Raw genomic sequence first — 6,280 nt, forward strand, 5'->3', positions numbered from 1 at the left:
AAGATGGCTACAGGCCAAACCAAGGGCGGCGGCGGCTGTACGCCCCCATGACGCCCTAGGTAGGCGACGCGGGGGTAGGGCGATGAGTTTTTCTGTCTACAAGTAGATAAAATGCTCCATGATCTCTGGACCAGGAAGTTTATAGGAATAGTATTGGGATTTTCAAAGAAATCTTTTCTTTATAACTCTATGGTCTGTACGAATGGATTCCTATTTTTATTTAGGATAGAAATTAATCCTTCACATTTCAAATAAAAAAACATTGGCCTAGATGAAAAAAATTTCTATCCTATACATCAAATGACATTTATTTTCCTATAGGAATTAAGATACCTGTTTATCTCACTTCTTATGATTTTCCTATTCCTCTATGACCCAAAGAGACCTTAACGTGTAAGCGACCAAGTAGTCAACTGTGGTTACGTCGTTCTTTGAGAAATCACTCGCACTGTTTCTTTCAACCAATCAGCATCGAACTCTGCTCCGTTGCTTTCAAATGATGGCCATTTTTGCAGAGATAGACCACAAGGTTTCTTGCATGCACTAGCACATGACAGCACGAGCAGAGCAGCTGTAGCCGTCACACGAGCCGTGGCCATCAGGTTGTTTCATCTAGAGAGAATACTCCCAAAGATCGACATCAACGTGTGCTGCTCTCTGCCGTCGTCTTCCGACCCTCCGACTCTGCGCGCAAACGAAAGGTTTTGAACATGATTGTTGCAAGCTTGTAAGAATGCACATTATTGTTGTAGGGCCAGCTTCTCATGTCTTTATTGTATGATTAGCAGTTAGCACTCTCTGATTGGCAGTTAGCCCAAAAATGTGTACCACTTGACGCTGACCTAGCAATCACCAGCAGTACCTCCTGAGTGGCTGTGCACGATCCCACTGAAGATATCTCTTTGTGTCTTCTGATTTAAGCATCCGATTTTTCCGTATGGCTAGCTAGTCTTCTCACTAAGGCCATGAGACAATCTGATTCTTCTTACCACAACAGCCCTGTCTCTTCAAGGCATTTAGCATCAAGGATTTTGCAGGGAATTTGTGCTGCTCTTTGTTCTCGTGCGCTCAGCCAACTTCTACATGCGCGTGTTGGATTAGCACTCCAAACCTTGCTCTGACTGATTTTCTCAGTGTGCGTGTATGCGCATGGGGTTTCCTATTCTCCACGTTTTTGTGTGTGGCTGATTAGTTGGGATTAACAGCTATGATTAGTTAGATTTGTGGATGATTAGTTGGAGTTTGGAACTTTAGAATTAGTTAGATCTCGATGCTTGATAGTATATTTTGATTTATGGGAAGAAACGTGCCTGGGCTTTGGGCCGGGCCTCCGGTTTATATATCGGGCTAGGGTTGGGATTGCGTACTGGTGAATTTTGGAGCTTCAGGCCAGGCTCAGGCTGACCTTTTGATGATTGCGGTGTGGCAAGCCCAACCAGAAACCAGCCCGGCCCGAGGATTGCTCAGTTTTATTTCCTTCTCCTCTGTCCCATCAATTCGACACGCAACCTGCCGGTTGCTTCGTATATTTCACCCCTGTAAAGGATCACTAAAGCCCCATCTCACCCTGCACTTCCCCTCTCTAGGATCCCCCCATCCCCATCATCCAACTACTGAGATCCATAGCAACTCTTATTGCCGGGTAACTTTATGAGTTTTTTTTTGCGGGGCAAATAGGAGTTTTATTCCATAATGATAGGGTTACAGTCCAGTGGCAGTAGTGGCTCAATACACGGAGGACCACGGTGTAGCCATACAACAATAGTACATTCATATCGACTATAACTAGCCAAACGATCTGCTACCCTATTCTGTTCACGGGAAATTTTCTGGGTAACTTTATGAGTTAGGAAAAGAAGTCATCAAAAACATATCAAAGAGAAGATCTAGTGTTGAAGTTGCTCACTATCTGAGAAAAATCCGGTAACAAATATATAGCCGGCTGGTAACTTTCTGAGCTCTAAAATAAGTCGACAAGCAATACTTTGCGAATAGACCCTTAACTGACATATTAGTGGCTGGTAACTTCTGAATTCGAAAATAAATTCTTTGTGTTTGTCATGTACTTACCGGGTAGTTCAAGTTACATTTGCCACCATGACAATGATATAGTCATCCAATTGTCCATAGTACAGTTATTATCATATCACTATTACAATTATCCATCATCCCAGTTAGAGAGACCAGTGTGTCAATTTATGTAGTTACCCGCTTCTATTGCACATATTATAGTTACCAACATGTCAACTATGTAATTATCTAGCTACCCGTGCTACAATTACCAACCTGACACAATTGTAGTTATCCACATATCTAGGTCAGAGTCATCAACATAGGAGTTATATACAAACATGAGTAACTGTTGTGAGACTAGTGTTGGACTCGAGTACTACTTGTGAATAACTCGTATATGTTGGCTAAAATAGATAAATAAGGTTTGTCGCTTGAGAGCGCTAAAACACATTTACAAACTAAGATGGAATTTTGCTGACATCAGCATTTTTGTTATTAACTCACATGCATACATAATGAAATGTGGTAGAGAGAAATGGAAGCAAGGAACCGCGTGGTGGTGATTTGGTGTGTTTGGTAGATACGTACACTATGTATACATAAAGTTCATTGCGTATCACACTCTAGTAGAGCTAATAAAGAAAGGATAAGAGTTCATTGCGTGTCACACTCTATGTAGAATTTTGTAAATACATCAATTTGTATCGCCAAGTAAATCACGGGTCGGAAATGATGAGAGTTAGCCACCAACCGAATAGTGTTGGAGGTGACCATGGCCTCACACCTAGAGTAGGCAAGTGGACGGACGCACAGCCCCTATCTTGGAATGGTGCAAATTGTCCGCATCCTAAATTCTGTTGCGTACGTGCGAGTCCTGCGGACCATACGTACGTGTGAGGTGCCATCCGTTTGGACTTTCTTGGACTGCCGTTTCGTCCAGGATTACGCCAGCTGACCAACTCGGCTCGACCTTCTCTGATAAACGCATGGCACCGATGCTGCCAACCGCATGCTGGCCGCACGGCTGGGTTTCAGTGAGATAGAACCTTTGATCACACGCCTTACCAGTCTCTTGTGGCATGGCGGCCCTGCAGCTTGCCGCCCTCCTTGCCCTGCTGCTCGCGCTGTGGCGTCTCGTGTGGCGGCCGCGCGCCGTGGCGCGGTCGTTCGCGAGGCAGGGGATCCGAGGGCCGCCCTACACGTTCCTGGCCGGGTCCTTGCCGGAGGCGAAGCGGCTGCTGATCGCTGGCCGGAGAGGCGTGCCGCCCCTCTGACGCCGGGTGCCACGACATCATGCCCATCCTGCTGCCGCAGTTCCACAGATGGGTCGCTGATTATGGTAAAGTACTAACGGTAAATGGCTTCTTTAGATTAAACTGATAGCTACCTATTCCCAAACTCCTCGAGGAACTGAATCTTCCTTTCGATATAATATGATCCTACCAGCTAGGATTGAGATGGTTGGTCGTTGCATATCTAGTTGCAACATTATCCTTAATCATATTTAATTAATTCTCGAATATAGTATTCATAACTTTTTTTTGTTCGTTCAGGCAAAACGTTCCTGTTCTGGATCGGGCCGATCCCCGCCATCTTCTCTATCGACCTGCAGCTGATAAAGCAAGTGCTCACAGACAGGACGGGCCTGTATCAGAAGGACTTCATGATCCCCGTGCTCAAATCCCTCTTCGGCAACGGCGTCATATTGATAAATGGTGACGATTGGAAGCGGCACCGGAAAGTAGTCCTTCCTGCTTTCAACTATGAGAAGATCAAGGTTAGAGCATGGTCAATAGTATAGTCAGGCGATAGCTATTTTTTTGGGAAAAACTTATGATCCATTAATCAGACATCATGGCAAAACAAAGAACACAAAAAGTAACAAAAATTACATTAAATGCACGGAAAAGATGATAATTATTCAATAACATTAAGGGCCTGTTTGGTTTCAATAAGTCACCTGACTTATAAGTCAGGTGACTTAAAACCAGTGACTTATAAGTCATGCCTGTTTGTTTGTCACCTGACTTATAAGTTACCTGAGCACACCTTCCCATCTTGTTTTTTAATGTAAAGGTGGTGGGACCCATGCAAAAGGGGGTGACTTATAAGTTTTAAGTTGGGGTGAAGCAACTTATGACTTATAAGTTGGGGTGACTTATAAGTTAGGTCTGTTTGGCAAAATAAGTCACTTTTTGCACTTTTCGACTTATAAGTTGGTGACTTATTTGAAACCAAACAGGGCCTAAGGTTGATCACAAGGTTGGCTATTAGATTAGTCTTAATTATACTTGCATTTATAGATTTCTCCTATAAATGCACGTGAGGTGTGAGCATTATTAGTGTTGTAACTTCTAACACTACACATGGGCTAATGATTTAACCTGTGTGTAGAGCATGTCAGCGGTGACGGCAGAGGTCACAAGGCAGATGATACAGCAATGGGGTGAGCAGATACACCAAAGCAACAGCGACAAGAAAGCAGCTGAGATAGACATGATCCACGCCTTCAACGACCTGACTGCCAAGATCAACGGCCGCGTCGCCTTCGGCACTACCCACCGGGATGCCGAGGAGGTCATCGTCTTGATGCGGGAGATGCAAAAGATCGCCACTGCGGCCATGCTCGATGCTCCAATACTCTGGTAGAGTAATAGTAGTATTTGCTTACAGACCAGTTCTGAATCCAAGCTCATGACATTAACCATGTTAATCTTATGCCGTTCAATTCAGGTATCTGCCAACTCGGCGTAACTTGCACGTTCGACGCCTGAACAAACAGCTGAGAAGCAAGATCATGTCGATCATGCAGGCACGGCTGGCCGCAGATGGAGCCAAATATGGTCGAGGAGACACCGGCGGCTGCGGGGACGACCTGCTCGGGCTGTTGTTAGAGGCGTGGACACCGCACCGGCAAGTGAGGGGCGGCGATACGCTGACAACTGACGAGGTGATTGATGAGTGCAAAACCTTCTTCGCCGCAGGGCAGGAAACCACGGCCACCCTCCTCGTCTGGGCCATGTTCCTGCTTGCCGTGCACCCCCAGTGGCAGGACAAGGTCAGGGAAGAGGTCCTCCGGGAGTTCCCCGGCGGGGACAGCGACGATGTGGTACCCAACGCGGATGTTCTCGCCAAACTGAAGCTGGTGCGTACATTTCAACTGTCAATATCATTTTTCCTATATTTTCGTACGAATGTATTCGGTATCATAAATGCTCATATTGTTTCTATAAAGTTGGTCAAAGTTTACAAAATGTAACTGTTGAGATTTTTGTATGTAGTGTAATTTTGCAAAGAGGGAATAACTAACTGTGACGCTTAACTTATGCAGCTACACATGGTATTGCTCGAGACATCGCGTCTCTACCCTCCAGTTGTGTACATACAACGGAAAGCTGCCTCCGACACCGTCCTCGGAGGCATCAAAGTACCCCAGGGAACAATCATATCAATCCCCATTGGCATGCTACATCGAGACAAGGAAGTTTGGAGCCCCGACGCCAACGAGTTCAACCCCATGAGGTTCGAGCAGGGCGTCACAAAGGCTGCCAAAGACTCCAAGGCGCTCTTGACTTTCTCTCTAGGCCCGAGAGTGTGTACTGGTCAGAACTTTGGCATCGTGCAAGTGCAGGTTGTCATGGCAATGATCCTCAGCAAGTTCTCCATATCCCTCTCCCCGGCATATGTTCACAAGCCAAAGTATCTTCTGTCTTTGACACCCAGGCTTGGGATGCCTCTCATTTTGAGGAATCTACTATAGATGGGTGAGAAAGTTTGCTAATTAAACTCATTGTAGCGCATGAGAGTAAATTTATTATAATTTCAGTGTCTTGCTTATGGTACGACATTCTACATAACCGATTTCGAGATGCAACCAATTATGCATGCAGAGATTATATCAACTTGGAGTAAAAGACGAATCATCTTGGATACAAATACAAGCAAGAAGATCAAGGTACATGTAGTTGTGATGTTAAGATGGAAGGCGATGTCGTTGGTGGTACCGTGGCCGTCCCTGCTTGACCAGCGTAACCTCGAGACTGCATCCATCCAAAATCATTTTGCCAAAAGCATCTATGGCATCTTGTGGATGAGCATACACCGTCGACATGGTTACAAAACCGACACCCTGGGAGCACTTGGTATCTTTGTGGTAGAGTACCTCGGCGCTAGTCACTTTGCCGTGCTTGCCGAAAAAAAGTTCCAGCTGGGAGCCATTCACCGTGATAGGCAAATTACGCACCATCACCCTGAAACAAGGCTCGTA

The 6,280-nt window shown here is 45.5% G+C and overlaps 1 pseudogene; it reads left to right on the forward strand.

Annotated features, from left to right (window-relative positions):
• The first annotated feature begins 2,962 nt into the window (after positions 1–2,962).
• LOC123131604 (cytochrome P450 709B2-like) lies at positions 2,963–5,855 on the forward strand (annotated as a pseudogene).
• Positions 5,856–6,280: the final 425 nt, after the last annotated feature.

The sequence above is a fragment of the Triticum aestivum genome, chromosome 6A, assembly GCF_018294505.1.
Source record: "Triticum aestivum cultivar Chinese Spring chromosome 6A, IWGSC CS RefSeq v2.1, whole genome shotgun sequence".
Taxonomy (NCBI): domain Eukaryota; kingdom Viridiplantae; phylum Streptophyta; class Magnoliopsida; order Poales; family Poaceae; genus Triticum; species Triticum aestivum.